Source organism: Lygodium microphyllum, chromosome 23 (assembly GCF_053477565.2).
Source record: "Lygodium microphyllum isolate KBCC chromosome 23, Lygodium_microphyllum_v1.1.10, whole genome shotgun sequence".
Classification (NCBI taxonomy): domain Eukaryota; kingdom Viridiplantae; phylum Streptophyta; class Polypodiopsida; order Schizaeales; family Lygodiaceae; genus Lygodium; species Lygodium microphyllum.
Genome location: NC_141157.1, coordinates 134,399,626 through 134,418,469, shown reverse-complemented (window position 1 = coordinate 134,418,469; position 18,844 = coordinate 134,399,626). Strand labels below are relative to the sequence as shown.

General features: G+C 41.6%; 1 protein-coding gene and 1 pseudogene across 5 annotated transcripts in view; one reads left to right on the top strand and one right to left on the bottom strand.

Annotated features, from left to right (window-relative positions):
- The window catches only part of LOC148016774 (cilia- and flagella-associated protein 251-like), a 250,920-nt gene that overhangs the window by 128,980 nt on the left and 103,096 nt on the right, over window positions 1-18,844 (bottom strand). The window lies entirely within an intron of this gene.
- Window positions 13,948-14,806, top strand: LOC148016776 (uncharacterized; annotated as a pseudogene).

The following is an 18,844-nucleotide window of genomic DNA, read 5'->3' as shown; positions in this document are numbered from 1 at the left end:
CCTCAAGTTTAAACGTGTGACCTATCCCAAATAGAGTAGAGATAGGCTTGCAATCTTGCATTAAAAAAATACTCAAGGAGCTGTCTGATGTACTTAGACTATGGCAAATGAATGCCACCATCAACTACAATAAATTGTATGCCAAGATAGTAGTACAAGTGGCGAAGATCTGTGACATCAAAAGTATGCTGCAATTCAGCCTTTAAGGCTGCAATTTGTGTCTCATGAGGTCCAATCAACAACATATCATCCACATAAAGAATGAGAATCAAGACATTATCCCCTTCTTTGCAGACATAAAGCATATTTTTAGAGTGTGAATGACTGAGGCCAAGAGCGATTAAATATACATGTATTTTTTTACCATGTCCTAGGTGTCTACTTCAAACCATAGAGGGCTTTTTGCAATTGGCACACTTTGCTCTCAAAGTCTGTCTAAACAAAGCTAGGAGGTGGTGTGACATAAACCTTCTCGTGAAGATAACCATTCAAAAAAGCAGTCTTCACATCCGACCGATGCACATGCCAATCAAAATGGGAAACCAAGGCAATAACACTATGAATGTTGGTCATACGTAAAGTGGACTCAAATGTCTTGACTCTCATCATAGTCAATCCCATGCTGTTGGACATACCCTTTGGCAACAAGACATGCCTTGTAGCGATTGATGCTACCGTCAGATCACCATTTAATTTGTAAACCCACTTTGTGCCTATAGCACACTTGTTAAAATCAAGTCACATCCTATGTGCTATTTTTATGGATAGATTCCATCTTTGGCTTCATAGGTGCCATCCAATGCTCATACTCTAAAGCATCATATAAAAAAAATAGGTTCATTGTTGTATGAAATAGCTACAGGTGCCTATGCAACCAAGTTACTATGTGCATAGCGAGTGGTTGCTTTAGTTCCACCGGGAAGTGGAATGAACTGTTTGTTGTCCCATAATGTATCCAACAACCACCTATGGGCCAAATAGCAGCCCTCTCATCAGCCACTTCATCATCAGCAATGCCTTGATCAATGGGCTGAAAATTAGATTGTTGTTCAGCATATGTTTGCTGCTAATTTCGTTGTTGTTAAACCTCAATAGATTGCTGAAATTGATGCATTTGATAGTCTTCTCTTGCAATTTAGGTCTCCATGGCTATGGCACCAAAGCATATGCCAAACAACCAAGGACACAAATGTGTGACACCACTAGTTTTCAGCCATTCCAAGCCTCATAAAGCATACATTCAACCAATCCTTTAGTAGGTTTGCGATTTAGCACATACACTAGACACATAATAGCATCGAGTCAAAATTTTGGTTGGAGGTAGCTTATTGTGTGAAAGCATACAATGTGCCATCTCCATCAAAGGGCAATTCTTTCTTTCAGCCACACTTTTTTTTGAGGTGTATGAGCCATAGTACATTGATGTGTAATGCTCATTTTAGCCAAAAGGAGTTGAAGTCTGGTGACTTGGATCCCCCTTGACCTGTACGAAGTGCAATCATCTTGCATCCATTGCCATTTTCAGCCAAGGCCAAGAAGGTTTTAAAGCATGCAAACACTTTTAATTTGTGCCTCAAAGCATATGCCCAACAATGATGAGTTGTGTCATCAATGATAGTAACAAAGTAAAGTATCCTTCGATGGATTTCACAACATAGGTCTATAAACATCACTACACACAAGCTGTAATTTCTAATCAGCATGCATAGATCCACCTTTGGTAAATGAAGTAGGATGCATTTTGTCAAGTATACAACTCTCACATACATTATGAGTAGTTGCTTTCATCAGAGGGAGTTCAAGCACCATATATTTGCTTCTCAATTGAAGCAAATTGCTATAATTAAGATAACCGAATTGAGCATGCCGTACTCAATGTCGTCCATACATAGTACATGGGAGTTTGGAAACTGCTAAAAACCAGAGTTTCGTAGATTCAGCCAGCTTTGGAAATGGAGGGAGGATTTTCGGATTTTATCCTAAAACAAATACATAGGTATCTAAATATATCAATGCCTACAACAATATCTACCCAAATTTCACACAAAGCTTCAAGTCTGCATGTCACATGATTGGATTCATGAGTTTGAAGTTGAACATATTACAACTTTTATCAAACATCATGCATAATCATTACATGATTAAAGAACATAAAACACTTATTATTGACTTACAAGTTAAGACTCAAAACAACAAAATGTTAGAGCTTAAGACTCAATTTCCAAAACAACAAGATGAATTGTGAGTCATGACTCACGAATCATCTAAAGACTAACAATTATAAGTATTAAGAAGGAAGGAAGGAAGGAAGGAAGAAGAAGAAGAAAAAGGAGGAGGAGGAGGAGGAGGAGGACAAAATGAAGGAAGAAAGGATGAAGAAAAAGAGGAAGAAGTAAGGAAGGAAGGAAGAAGGACAAGGAGGAGAAGGAGGGAGAGTGAGGAGGAGGCTAAGGAGGACTTTTCAGCGGTGAGCAAGCAAGAAAAGGTGAATTGAATTGCGCAAAGACAACAAGGAGAAAATGCTTGGAAACTCTTTGGGTAAACCTATTTCACCACAAGATGTACTGCTCAAAATGGTATTCCAGCATTCGCGTTTCAGGCCAAAACAGCCAGCAATCTGTTTCAGGAGAGAAAGGAGTGTTGAGCTAAGAAATGCATTCCATGTTGATTATCCACTTAAGCAGCCCCAAATCAAGCTTAATTTAATGAAAATTCTAAAACGGGGAGCGGTTTGAGAGACTTTAGTGAAACCGTAATTTGGAAGGGTCCATCCTCATCTATAAGTAAACAGGCTGCTCCCATTCAGCCCCATCTCTTCCATGCAAGTTTCTCACACTTGTGTGCAGATCTTAGCCATCAGTCTCCCACCACATGGTGGTCCAGCCTTCGCGACTATTGCCATCACCTCATTCTATTGCAGTGTTTTACTGTGGCGTTCTACTACTGTGTTTTACTACCGCGTTTTATCGCGGCATTCTATTGCAGCGCTCTACTACGGCATCCTACTACTACGTTTTGTTGCTTTGTCCACATCATCCTTTACAACCGCCTCAATCTCCTCACACTCTAGTGATCCATGTTTGGTGTTTCTCTCACTCTATCACTCCGACCAGTGGTCACAGCACTTGGGATCTGTGTCTAATGGACGTCGCTCTTTGACACATTGCTCTCCCCTTGGGAACATTGTATACTCTTACATTCATTTACAGCATTCATTCACTTTAGAGTTGTGTTCTTTCTATCCCTTCTTCTATTTTATATTTGAGTTTTTGTGTTTGAGTTTTGAGTTTTGCTTTCTGTGTCTGTGTTTGCCTCATTGTGCTTCTGTCGTGGTCATACACTCTCTGTTTCCTCAGTGCAAACCCTAGTAGTGCCTTCACACTCTTCTTCACAAGGAGGAGGAGGAGGGGGAGGCCAAGGAGGCCTTTTTAGTCATGAGCAAGCGAGAGAAGGAGACAAGCATGGAAGGAATTGAACTATGCAAAGAAAACAAGAAGAAAATGCGTAAAAACTCTTTGGGTAAACCCATTTCCCCATAAGATGGACTGCTCGAAACAACATTTTGGCAATCCCATTTCGGGTCGAAACCGCCAATCCATTTCAAGCTGTCCAAAACGCCATTTCAGTTTCATTACAAGATACTATGCATCATCATCGTAGTGTCAAGCTATAATGCATCCTCTAAGGCTCCCTCTCATATAAATCAAGCTGATATAGCATTGCACAACATGCCAATAACAATGAGAGCATCCCTATCACTACAGTAATAGACATTGCATCATTCAATATGGAATTCAACCACAAAACTAGCACATACAAGGTTTTCTTACATACAAAAACTTTCTAAGCATGATAGTTTTCCCATCTATTGCAATCATGTGAATTTGTCCAATGCCTTGGTTGCATATGAGGCATTATTTGCACATACAATGAATCCCTGCTTTTGTGCATTTGCATATGATACAAACAAGTCACGAAACAATGTTATGTGCTTAGAGACACCGCTGTCAGAATACCATGTACTGCTATTTTCAGCCATTGATAAGCCATATGCATATGAAGAAGGATCATATGAACAACCCATAACAAAAACATAAGACTAACCAATGTCCAATGCTAAATGTGTTGTTGCATCCTTGGCACTTGCTGAATTTTCAGCAACAATCATGCCCGATTGCTTCCTTTTTTCATTTGCAATCCTCTTTCTATATTCCTCAACAATATTCCCCCAGGTTTTGCAATGATTGCATCTCTTTTTCTTAACACCCTCATCCTTGGTGCTTGAAGAGTCCATGGAAGAAGTTGATTTGCATTTACCCTTTGAGTTTGATGGCTGCAATGACTTCCCTTTGTTCTTATGGTTGGCTGCAAATGCTTGATTTTCCATACTTATATTAGAGCAATTCACCTGTCATTGCTTGATTTGCCTTTACTCTTGAGTGTGGTGGCTGCTATGACTTTCCTTTGTTCCTATGGTTGGCTACAAATGCTTGATTTTCCATACTTATATTAGAGCGATTCACCAATGATTGTGCTTCTTGCAATAACAATGACACCAGCATATCAAATGTGTATGCATTGGCATCTCCTTTTGCAAGTGAAGTGCATTGGCGAAAATCTAATAAGTGTCAAGTACACTAGCCAAGACTGTAGAAATAAGAGAGACATTAATATCAATATTTGCAAGCTGCTCCATTATATCCTTCACATGTGTAAAGTTTATCGCAAGTATCCTTGGCCATTATACATGACCGAATATACGGAATAACTTGTCTTTTGCATGAGAATGCAATAAAAGCATGCGCCTAGGCACCACACCCATCCCATCTCAACTTTTCAACTGTAGGAGATGCAACAAGGGCTAGAGCGGAAGATCCACTTGTGACAATGGATAAACTCAATGAGCTTGTAGCACTTTGTGTAGCAAAGCTTGCAAGCCTAACCTCGTAACCAGATACATAACCATTAAGCTACTTGGCAACTAAAACATGCTTCATCATGCATGCCAACATCAGATAATAAGTGTCATCCAATTTATTGGAGTCCCCAAACTTGTTTAGCAAACCATTTTGACCTACCATTCGTCCCTATGTACAACAAATCTTTCATAACAGTTGCTCCCAATTATGTACAACTCAATTTTCATAACAATTGCTACCAAATGTGTACATGTAGATGCAAGAATATGAAAAAGCAAAGAAAAGGCCAAAAAACTTATAATTTTTTGCACAATTGATGATGGTCAAGAAAAATTTGCAGCTGAAAAGGCTCCAATGCCGACAATGTCAATGTAGAAGGTGCAATTGGCCTAATCATAGATTTGGATAAATTTCATAAAAGCCCCAAATTTCTTTGTTGAAATTTGTAAAATTTGGGCTCAACTATCAAAAGTCCCAAATTTTTGGAGTGAAATTGGGCAATGTTTGCTAGAGTTATCTTCTCGATTGCACTTGTTCTACATTTTCCCTTCCATCTACAAAGGCTGAGTATCAAACGACTTGTTCTACCACTTGTGAGACCGTTTGGCTTCGGAGGTTGTTGGAGGAGCTTGGCTATTCACAACTAGGGGATACTACACTTCTATGCGACAATGAGAATTGCATAGCCTTGGCATGGAATCCCGAATCTCATGCTAGGATGAAGCACATAGTGATCCAGTATCACTACATTCATAAGAAGATCTTAGATGGGACCATTGATGTGGAGGATTACAAGACTAAGGACAATCTCACAAATTTATCCACCAAGGTACTTCCTCAGGTCATTCTTCATCAACATTCGAAGTTCCTTAGCCTTATGGCATGTCGATGATTTGAGAGGGGGTGTTAGAGATTTGGTCACCTTTAGGATAGGCATGTACATGCCAGATTAGGGCATGTACATCAACAATCGACTTATTATTTTATTTTTATTTTCAATGCAGTCAACTACTTTATGCAGTAGTCCATCAGTTTTGACCAATCAACTTGATCACATTATTTTATTATTTTATGCCTAGTTATGGAAGGCCTACTTCTGGTCACAATCATATTTTTGTGCATGCAAATTAAGAGTGTTCTTTGTCTGCTTATGCTCACACAACCAATGTATCTTTCTTCCTTCACTATTTAGCATTTATTCTTTACCTTTAGTATTCTATCGTGTGTGTGTGCGTGCGCTTGCGTGCGTGTGTGCGTGTGTGTGTGTGTGTGTGTGTGTGTGTGTGTTCACTTCTTCTTTCCCTCTAGTTATACACCTCTGCATTCATTGCACTCTCACACCTTCAACGGCTATAGAGAGGCCTTGGCTTATTTACATTGGTGCTTTTGAGTCATATGGCTCATTAAGGAGATTTGTTGCTGGATCTTCATCCATCAGAGGATATATTCATTGTTGGTGACATTTGTTCGGTGCGTGTTAGTAGTGTTGGCACTTTGCCACTATTGCCTAACCATCCATCGAGCTCCATTTCAAAAGTTTCAAAAGTCCTGCATGTTCCCAATTTGGTCTCTCCACTCCTCTCAATTCATGGCCTTACTAGACTTGCTACTTGGTATGGGCTCCATTCCCCTTTCATTGTGCATGGTCCTCTACAACAATCTTCCATACCTGCCCTTGTTTCCCATTGTGCACCATCTTTCCCACACGTTCCATCCCATCCCAGTATCTCCTCTAATGGTTCCCTCATAAACCCTTCAACTCTTTCAGAGGGGAACGCTGTGAATTCCCTAGCTCCTTGTGCTTCAAAGGGGAATTTGTTGAGCTAAAAAAGGCATTATAAGCTGATGAACTCTTTATTACAGCCCTAAAACTCAAATTAACCAAAGTTTCATTAAAGGGTGTGCAGTCCTAGGGAATGTCTATGTCCCTCAAGCCAAACCCTAATTTGGGAGGATCCACTCATCTATAAATAGATAGGCTACCCACCACTCAACCCAATCCTGTTCTACAAATTATTGATACATGTCTCTACTATATCCACATCCCATTCACAAAAGATATCTCAGTTCAAGTTGTTATCTACTACTATTCTTATAAGTGCACAGCTTGACCTTGCACTCATGTTTCACATGAAGGGTGAGATTGTTTGCTCTCTTTAATGCATGAGCCTGGCCCTGTGCTCATGTCACGACCTAAGGGTGAGATTGTTTCATCTCTTTGATGCACTCAAGATTGGCGCTAGGGACAAGATATTCCAAATCTTGTTGGATATCTCTAGTATGGCACTGAGTGCACAATAGTTTAGAAAACACTGATATAAAGTTAAGACATGGGAGTCCTCCTTGTGTAAGATAGGTATGTCTCTCTTGGAGATCTCCTTGGTGTAGAGCTGGCCCTATATTCATGCTTGGACCTAAGGGTGAGATTGTTTCCTCTCTTTGATGCCCTTAGTGGGGCACTAGGGGCAAGATCTTCTAGATCTTGTTGGATATCTCTAACTTGGCATTGAGTGCAAGATAGTTTAGAAAATACTAATACAAATTCTAGACATGGGAGTTCTCCTTGTGCAAGATAGTTATCTCTCTCTTGGAGATCTCTTTGGTGCAGAGCTTGGCCATGGGCTCATGCTTGGACCTAAGGGGGAGATTGTTTCCTTGCTTTCATCGAGTCAAGCGTGGCACTAGGGGCAAGATGTGGCTAGCCTTGTTGGATATCTCTAGCTTGGCATTGAGTGCAAGATAGTTTAGAGAACGTCGATACAAATTCAAGACATTGGAGTTCCCCTTGTGCAAGATAGTTCTCTCTCTCTTGAAAATCTCCTTGGTGTCATGCCTAGACTTGAGGCTGAGATTGTTTCCTCTCCTTGATGCACTCAAGTCTGGCACTAGGGGCAAGCTATTGCAAGTCTTGTTGGATATCTCTATCCTAGCACTGAGTGTAATATAGTTTAGAGAATAAAAATAAAAATTCAAGACATGGGAGTTCTCCTTGTGCAATATAGTTATTTCTCTCTTGGAGATCTCCTCTCCACCTGCCGGCAACAGATTTCAGCCTATTGTATGACCAAAAACTGCTATGTTTGCTGCTGCTACACATCATCTAGTGAGCGTTTGGCCTAGATCTACTATCGCCAACTGCTAACGTCACTTTGATCTGCACTTTGCTATTATCTACTTCCAGCGGCCCTACCTCGTCATCCTGCAGCAACCTACATTTCCCTACTTACAACAGTTACCTGGCTGCCACGTCACCTCAACTAGCTGCATCTACTGTTTTGCTGCCCATCTGCTCTGTCTAACACTAATCCAGCCTTAATAGAGCTATGTTTGCTGCTGCCAAACATCTTCATAGGCTGTTTGTTGTGTTTTAGGATGATACACTCTCTAGCTCATACTCTGTACCCCAATCTTGGAGATACAAGAGTTCTAAGGGTTAGTATTCACTTTGCATAGTGTGTATGCCACTGTCCACATTGAGCATTGTTGAGCTAAAAATGCATTAGCTTTACTAAAACAGCCCAAAACATGCTTAATTAATGAAGTAACCTTGTTTATTTAAAAGAAATGTGTTCCTAGAGAGTGTCTGTATCCCATGAGCACAAACCCACTTGGGAGGGCCCAAACTTTCTATAAATAAGTATGCTCCCCTCCATTCAGCCCTCAATCTCGTTTTTGCAAGTTTTAGGTGTTTTCAGCTTGCTACCCACACCCCTTTCGCGGAGGACATTGTAGTCTCAACTGTCCCTTGCTGTCATCTATAGTCTGGCACCTATTTCCAACCTTCCACCCACAGTTTGCAACTAATTACAGTAGAGCGATTGTTGCTGATCACTCTCCATTTAGAAAATAATCTCGTTTTTGCAGATTTCACGTATTTCAACTTCCTACCTACACCCCAAACATGGAGCACATCGCGGTCCAAGCTGGCCATTGCTATCTATAACAATCTAGTGCATGTTTCTAGCCTACCACACACTATTCGGAGCTGATTTCATCATATTGACTGTTGTTGCTAGTTTTTCCTACGTTTTTGGTCTTTCTCTCTCCTGTAGCCTACGTTTTTAGTCTTTCTCTGTCCCGCACTATCCTCTGCATCAGATCTAGTCTTCCTTAGTTGTATTTGCTAGTGTTCGACATCCGAAGGCTGCCTTACTGTGATTTGAGATCCGTTCAAAGTATGACACGCTCTTCAGCTCATTACCCCTGCTCTAACCCTTGAGATACAAGAGTTCCAGGTTCAGTATTCATTCATTGCATAGTGTGTTTGCTGCATGAGCATTGTATATTTAGCAATCATATCACTTTATTTATTTTCTGTGTTCTTGTCTCTAAGTTACCCTAACCCTAACTATGTTCTTTTATCAATCTGTGCTTTGTCGTACGATTGTTATTTGTGTTTGTGTTTTAGGGTATTTCTTTACATGGTATCAAAGATTGATACTCTCTGAGAAACCTAGGCATCTGATCTGAAAGCTCTTTGCAAAAGCAAGAATAACATTAGGTTCAAATGACTTCAAACACAACAACACCAATTCAGTCTCCAAAACCAACTATACTGAGAATCGAGCGAGAGTGGGCAGATCAACTTACTCCACAAAGTTCCGACATGGTGGAAAACACTTCTGACCACACAGAAGAAAAGCTATACAAGCTGTCCACTGAAGAATATCATGTGAACATGGCTTATGGACGAAAGAAGATTAAGGAGCTCGATCAAAGGATTGCCCTTCAAGAGAAGCTACTCAATGAAGATATGCATGAATTTCAGAACTCTTCAAATTTTGCGCATAAATTTGATGCTATTGCAGGACCGTTGAGACCTCCATCAAGGATGGGCCCCCCTATTGGAGAAAGAGATCCAAAATATGTTCCATTCTTTCATTCTCTTCCGTCCACTCTGGTGCAAGTACTTTAGATTCGTCTTTTGTTCCTTCTTCTTTTACTTCTGCTTTATAGGACATCGCGGTCCAAGCTGGCCATTGCTATCTATAATAATCCGGTGACTGTTTCCAACCTATCACACTGTTTGGAGCTGATTTCAACATATTGACTGTTGCTGCTAGTTTTTCCTACGTTTGTAGTCTTTCTCTCTTCTGCAATCTGCTTTTTTAGCCTTTCTCTCTCCTACACTGTAGTTTGCATCAAATCCAGCCTTCCTTGTCTGCGTTTGCTGGTGTTCGACATCCGAAGGCTGCCCTGCTACGATTCGAGATCCGTTCGGAGTATAACACACTCTTCAACTCATTACCCCTGATCCTTGAGATACAAGAGTTCGAGGTTTAGTATTCATTCACTACATAGTGTGTTTGTTGCATGAGCATTGTATATTCAGTAATCATATCACTTCATTTATTTTTTGTGTTCATTGTCTCTGAGTTACTCTAACCCTAACTGTGTTCTTTTATCAGTCTGTGCTTTATTGTACAATTGTTATTTGTGTTTCTGTGTTAAGGTATTTCTTTACAAACATTATATCTATTTATTCATCATCATTCATTCATCTTCAGTGTTCATTGTCTCTGAGTTACCCTAACCCTACTAAGTTCTTTTATCAATCTGTGTTACTCTAACCCTACAACCAAAAAAGTTTGAAGACACAAGAGCCATAATTTATAAATGTTGGAAGGCTGAGTAACATATCAAAGCATCATGAAAGAGCCAAGGCCCAAGTGGCAAGGCCAATGGTACATACAAAAATAAATTCAAGAGTCAAGACTCCAAACTCATGAGTTATAACTAAGAATTCAAATTGAATACAAACTAATGTATTAAGGAGTTAGTACTCAATAAACTATCAAAAAGATACATCATACTAGACTCTAGTACATCAAAAAGATACATCATATATCATACTACACCAACACCAAAGGAAAGGGACCAAAGAATTTACCCACAACCCCCCTTCCCCAAAAAAGAAGTGTTGGAATGGTCATTTTGTTGGGATGAGTGTGCAATGAAGTGCAAGACAAAAATGGAGCAAGAGCAGTGTTGAGAGTGAGAGTGAGAGAATCCCAAGATGAGTGTGCCAACAAGCTATGGTACACAAAGGATAAAATGTATTTATATGTTAGGATACAAATAAGGGTGTGTTCACACCTGTATGAGTTTACACACACCGAGATAAAAGAGACTTTACACCCAACAACCTTCCACTTAAAGGGCCGTAGTGATACCTTTAAGCTAGCCAACTCCCACTAATTGAATGCAATGCTCATGCTGAGCCTTTACAAGACTCTTAGTGAGAATATCTGCAAGGTTATCTTGGGTTTTGACCTTAATTAGTGTGACAAGACCATCATCCAAGACCTGTTGAATGAAGTGGTACCGAACATCTGTGTTTGGTACATGTATGAAACATGGCATTCTTAGATAGAAATACAGCACTCTGGCTATTACAACTAAGCAGTGGAGTACATGAAGAGAGACCAAAATCCTTGACCAAACGGCCAATAGCTTCCTTAGAAATATATCAAAGAACCACAAGCTAATGCATAAGGTATGCCCTTCATAGCACTGGCTATTGCATCATCCTTTGGGCAATCAACTTTGCTAAGCTTTGTATGTGGCAATAAAGGCACACCAAGAGGATTAGTATCAGCCATATTAAATATGTCAAGTACTTTGCTGATGTACTTGTCCTGTGAGAGAAACAACAAGTGTTGCCCTCTATCTCTTTTAATAAACAAGCCCAAAATGTGTTCAGCTGTCCCCTAAAACTTTCATCAAGGAGGCTGAACTCAGTTGCCCTCTATATCTCTTTTAATAAACAAGCCCAAAATGTGTTCAGCTACCCCCAAAACTTTTATCGAGAAGGCTGAACTCAGCTGCCTTTCGAGAGCATTCAAAGTACTCTTATGCTATCCTGCAATCAGCATGTCATCCACATATACGACCAACACAATAAGGCTTGCATCATCAGCCTTTTTAGTGTACAAGCAGTGATCTGCATGACTGCGTTTAAATCCATGGCTGAGCATGAAGGTATCAAACTTTTTATACCACTGTCTAGGGGCTTGTCTCAGCCCATATAAGCTGTGTTTCAGCTTACAAACCAAATGCTCTTTCCCTGGAATAGCAAAATCTTCTGGCTATTTCATGTACAACTCTTTATCTAGGTCACCATGAAGAAAAGCAATCTTCATATCCATCTGATCCAACTCTAAATCCAAGGATGCAATGAGAGCAAACAAAACATGGAGAAAGTCATCTTCACCACTAGTGAAAAAACCTCCTGGAAGTCTATGCCTTGCTAACACACAAATATCACATAGAAAGGACAGCTGGAGTGGAGCGAGAATATCCAACTAGTGAGCAACAATGTTAGGAAGAACCAAATCAGTTGAAACCATAGAGGAGATCTACCATAAGTGTAAACCATGAATATGGGCCACATGACCATGGATACCCGAGCTAGAATCAAAAATAAAGGCATTCCGAGTACACCAAATATGCCACAAAGTTGTCCATCGAAGGAAATGGAAAAGGCAGAAATAATATGATTGCAAGGTCTTTCCAAAATCCACAAATGCGCTGAAATCTGCTGTTAAGTCGCTGAGGACCACACGCGAGAAACAAAACTCCAAATCTGTCGAGTAACAGGGTAAGAGACGAAGAGATGAAGCAATGTCTCATTGCATATAGTGCACAATACACAACGAGCACGGGAGATCTTGCAAGCGCTCAACACATCCCCAATTGAAAGACCCCCAATAAGCAACCTCCACATGAATACTTTACCTTGATAAGGAACCTTAGACTTCCAGAGTGGGGGAATCTTTCATGCCACTTCTTTTTGTTGTCCCAAATATGCCATAATTTATTGGCCTTTTTAATGACCCATCTCCAACCATCTGATGATAGATTTGATTAGCTGACCTTTTCTCAAAATCATCAGGAAGCACAAACATCCAATCCCGCCAAGGAGACAATGGATGTAAAGCAAGCAATGGATAGAACCTCAGAAGCCTCTCCTATAAGGATGACCAAATGTCATGATAGCCACGAGGTACCCGAAAGTGTTGACGAATGCACCGGAAAGAATAAAGACGGGGATACCCACGAATGACACCATCATGGACTGTCTGCAACCCCAAGCGAGCCATTCGATTAAACTTATATCGCTACAAGTCTTTATCAAGCCAATCCAACAATCTAGAAGTAGCCAACACTTCTCCTTGCAGTAATTTCTCCTCCTTACGAAGATTAGGAGAGCGCCAAATTGCAAAACGAAAAATCTCCTACCAAGATGCAATCAAATGAGAAAGAAGAAAAGACTCGGAGACCTTAATAGGCCTCGTGTAGTTCAGCACATGCCACCAAGAAACTTGAATAGCCATGCGACCATGCGAGATACTAGTCTTTTCAATGAAAAATTTTGCAATATCTAACCAAGGATGACTCTGCACACATAGTGCCTGCAAAAGTGTCAATCTCAAAGTAACCATATGGAAATTAACATCCAATAAAGCTACTCCCCCCATCCTTTTAGGAGTAGTCACATGCTGTCAAGAAATCAACACCAGTCTGGCGGGACTGGCGTGAGTGCTGACCCGAAGGAGCTGCTCTGGAAGGTCACGACTTTTCACAGGGAGACAGCCACTGTCCTGCAGGGATGCGAATGTACTCAGAATGACATGAATGCTGGCCTATCTACTGTGTCCTAGTGACTGCAAACAGTGTGAAGGCATTTGGGCTCGTAAAAGATTACGGGGACTTGCAAAAATTTAGTGAGGGTTTAGGAAAACCCTGAAAATTTGTAGGAATCACAGAATTTGCTCTACTTTTGGCAGTACAAAGTACAAGCTGAGTGGCTTTGCACACAGAGTGTGTGAGAGATGGATAATGTAGACAAATGCAAGCATCAAACCGTGGAAAATGAATATCTGGGAGACGAATCTGATCAAGAACTAACACAACTGTCCATGGAAGCAATGTTCAACACCCCTTCTAAGAACACATGGTACAAGACGTATGGCCATAGGGTCCCGTCTCCCCAGCATCTGGCAGGCATGGAAAGACCTCACGCACCATGAATGAAAAGAAATACGAAGAAATTCATCTCATGATTCGCTCTAAACTACGAATTATAAGACAAGAATTGGAGAGAGAAATACGAGAGCAGGTCAAAGCCAAACTGATAGTAAATCAGAGGGCAAGAATGCAAGACATGCAGATAAAGATTAAGAATGAATTACAGGCACAAATGCTGTCCAAAATGCACACGCTGAAAATTGAAATGCTGCAAGTGGTAGATGCCTACAAATCTGAAATCTTAGAACTGGAGAAAGAATTGAATACATTTAAGAAAAAAGAAATGAACATGCAAGAACTACAAAAAGAGAAAGAGGCTTTGAAGGCATGTGAAAGGGAGGTTCACTCATGGGCCAAAGTGGCAAAGACAACACAGAAGCAGATAGAAGAAGCCAACCCATGGATTGAGTTAGTAAAAAAGAATAAGGGAACATCTGTAAACAAGGCTGAATTAATGAATGCTACCTTGGAAGAAGAGGCTAGGAAACGGGCTAGGGTTTTACACGTACGGGTAGTAGGATGGGAGGAGAAGAGCAACCCACAAGAAGATCCTAAGACACTTGCTGACAAAATTGGGGCTTCAGACGTACCTGTCGTCAGTGCTTGGAGAGTGGGGAAAGAGGACTCTAAGTCCAAGGCTCTAATTCTTTACTTTGAAGACAGAGAAAAAAAAGGCCTTCCTCTCCAAGAGGAGAGCCCTCAAGGGTGAGAAGATTTATTTGGATGAGAACCTTACCCCAGCACAAATAGCGCATCGCAGAGAACACATGCCCAAGGTATTGGAGGCTCGCAAAGAGGGAAAGTGGGCTGTTTATAGGGATGGACGAGTCATCATCACTAACAAAAGGACTTCATGATGGTATGAGGCCTATGAGACACTTCGGATGTCAATATGAAAATGTAATGGAGCCCTACGCTTGGATGTTGGTTACTTTGAAGATAGCTTCCAAAACATAGATATAGCAATATACACAGGAACACACCAATGTAAAGGTAGCTGACTACCAAACGTGCGGGGATACAGGTGGGAAAGTGCATTTCGTCCAACAGCTAGAAAACCAGAAAGCACTAGGGGTTCTGGAGGTGTGGCCATACTATACCAAGAAGACCTCAAAGGGATGGTGCAAGTAATGAAAAGAGATGATGATGCACGATATTTATGGATTAGGATACATGCAGGAAGACCACGAGATATATTCATCGCAATATGCTACTTTCCTCCTGCAAATTCTACCTATGTCACATATGATGGATCTCCCTTTGATGTACTTTATGAGGATATCATGAGATCTGCAAGCACTAGGGACATATTATTAGTAGGTGATTTCAATGCACACACTAGAGATAGACAGAGTGACTTTTATATGCATGATAATGCCATGTTCAAAGAGATCGACATAGATGAAATAGGCCTATGCAGGAAAGCCCAAGATAAAGAAGTGAGTACCTATGGGACAAACCTATTCACTTTGGGAAGTGCATACAGACTAGCCATCTTTAATGGTCTGCCACAATGGCCAGGATCTGACAATTTGACATGCTGAAATCACAAAGAAGGGGCAAGTACTATGGACTACTTGATGGGGCTCACCAACATTGATACTAGACATCCAAAACTTCAAGATATCTAAAAGACCAATTGGCATAGCAGCAAATCATGCTTTTTTGACATTCATGCTCTCGTGTACATGTGAAACACGAAACAACATGCCTCCCTAGACATCCCAAATACTACTTTACAGAAGACACCTCACACATCTACATTAATTCTTTGCAGACCAGTTTACATGATTTGCATTTGAGTAGATCGTTGAAAGAATGTACAAGGGATTTAGCAGAGGCCATACATGGATCAGCCATGTATGAATTCCCACACACCTCGCCCAGAGGTAGACCCACACAACCTACTACTCCCCAAAATAGCTAGTATGATGATGAGTGTAGAGTCACCCGAGCTCGCTTACAGAGAGAAGTGGAGCTAGGCACTCAGACACATCGCCAAGCAAAGGCATTCTTCAAACGCCTTGTGCGAAAGAAGAAACGAGACTACTTAGTGAAAGCAGACGCAGAGATATAGCAGCTATTTTTGAGGCGGGATAGCAAGAGCGCATGGAAGATGTTTCATGAAAGACAACCCCCCCATACAGATTACATCACCAGATGCTTGGCTTGACTATGGGAGACAGTTGTATGACCTGCCAGGTCAGCCACCTATGCAGCCCCCACAAGTTTGTAGGCCAACACAGTGGTCATTCTTCACATGGAAAATGGCTAGGGATGCAATTTATAGATTACAAAATGGGAGGGCAACAGGATGCGGATGGACTGGTAGCAAAACATTTCTCACATGCTTGTGACATATTAGCACCCATATTCGCACATATGTTCAATAGAGCAGTATGTGAAGGTTTCCCTATGAGTTGGTCAAACAATACTATAATCCCGCTATTTAAAAGTGGTGATCCCCTGATTCCTAGCAACTACAGGACTATCCTGATCGGTCATGCTTTGGCCAAGATATACGGATCTATATTGGAGCATGAACTTAGTGAATGGGCTGAAATGCAAGGCAAGAGAGCACAAGGACAGGCAGGTTTCAAACGAGGATATACCACGTTGGACCACATTCTCACAGGAGGGTCGAGCCCGAGACAAGAGGATCTATTGTTGCTTTGTAGACTTTCGCAAAGCTTTTGATACAGTGCCTCGTACACGCATCATGCAGAGATTGCAGGACATTGGAGCACTAGAGGGTATATGATGGGGTGTCTATGCATTATATGAGGCAGTGACAGGTCATGTACGAGCACCTGGGGGGCTATTAGAGAGGATTGACAGTACCATAGGAGTGAAACAAGGATGCCCACTTTCACCCACATTATTTGGTCTATACATAGATGAAGTGTATGATTACATAGGCCGAGAAGGAGGAGCTGGAGCCAGCCTAGCAGGGGTGCTGATACCGATATTACTGTGTGCAGATGATATTGTTCTCATTTTAGACTCACCGGAGGGATTGCAGTGCCATCTAGACGCTTTGCACATCTTCTGTAGAGACAAAGACCTCACAGTGAACCTTGGGAAGACCAAAACCATGGTTTTCAATACTTCAGCAACATGGGTGACTAGATCTATATACCAGTTCACATTTGGGGGAGACATACTGGAGCATGTGAGGGAATATGTCTATTTGGGAGTCACATTCTCTCGCCCACGTTTTTCGTTGAGGGGACCATCAGAGGCACGTCTGGCACGTGAATACGCAGCACTAGGGGCACTGGAGAGTCAATGTGCCCACATACAGTTCCAGGAGCCCTGCACCAAACTCTAGTTGTTTGACACCCTAGTCACACCTACATTACTATATGGAGCAAAGGTATGGGGTTGCAGCTTGTACCACAGGTGTCTTAGCCCACTCACTGATCAGAGAGGAATTACTATGATGGTTGGGATAGCATGGAAAGGCCATTGATCATGATGATAGCACGCATGATTAGGAGTAAGCCCTCCACCCCACATCCCATTGTTGTCAGAGCAGAGCTAGGGGCAACACCTATAGTTACGGAGGCACTCTTCAGGGCAGTGACCTTTTGGCACAAACTATGGGAACTTCCACGCCATAGACACTCTAGATTGGCACTAACCTCATCTAGACAACTAGCAGCAGGAGGCGAGAAGAACTGTTGGTTTTCACAAATGGCTATTTAGATGAGCCTACATGGTTTGGATATTGACCGTCTTCCACCTTTGGATTATAGCCTTGATCGCCCTACACTTTCTCTCAGCCAATCAGAGCTGAACCCGGTGATCAAAGCTGATATCTTGAGGATTGAGACAACAAGGGCATGGATCCATCCACCACTCCCTCTAGGATCGAGGATGGAGTTCTACAGGAGTCATTTCTTGTGTCTCGCTGATGCTGGTTTCACTATTCGGCCAGCATAACCCATCTCTCCCATAGGGTATGGGTTGATATCGGACAGATTCGCACCTCCTCACATAGACTTCAGATGGAGACAGGCAGATGGACAAATACCCTAGTAGAGGATAGGACTTGCCAGCTTTGTGATCGAGAGCCTGAAACGGAGGAGCACTACATATCCAGATGCACAGTATACTATGACATACGAGGACGGTATCATTGCCTCTTCTGTGATGGATTTGGACCTCTTCGTCGCGTCATGAAGTACGAGGACCAAAGATGCCTAGGTATTTTCCTCCTAGACCTCGAGAGGTGCCAAACTGCACTACTACAAGACAAGAGGCCAGCTCATCCAGAAGGACACACACAGAGAGCAATGACAGACTTCTTCTATAGAGCCGACCCTACTGACACTACCAACCTAGCAGAGACAAAGCCACCTTGCCAGACACCTTACAGGCCACGCCATGGAGTCACATTGGATAGAGCCATTTCCCTTCGTCGAGCACGACGACCCCGTCTACCAGGAACACATCCGAGAAGGCCACACCACAGTCGGATCAAAGCCATTATCACGAGACACCGAGGACTCACCACTAGGCATATCAGTGAAGCAGCTAGGGGCCGCATCATAGCTGAGATCATGTGCAGATCTTGAGATCAACTACAGCCCATAGTCTCCACCACACTATTTGTACATGACTCTATCAGATCTTGTTCTACTTTCCTTTCCTTTTCTTTTCTATCGATGCAACAACACTACACATGGTTCAACCCTAGTATAGTCCCACCGTATAGTTATTTTCAGTATTGTTTCATAGGCCACCTACTTATTTGTAATGTTATCTTAACCTTACTAATGAGATGACATTAGACATGGATGTACTCTGGATTTTGTCTCATAGGCCACATTGGCCTTGTGTAGACGTTAATATTTCTTTCTTTCTTTCTCTCTCTCTCTCTCTTTTTTTCA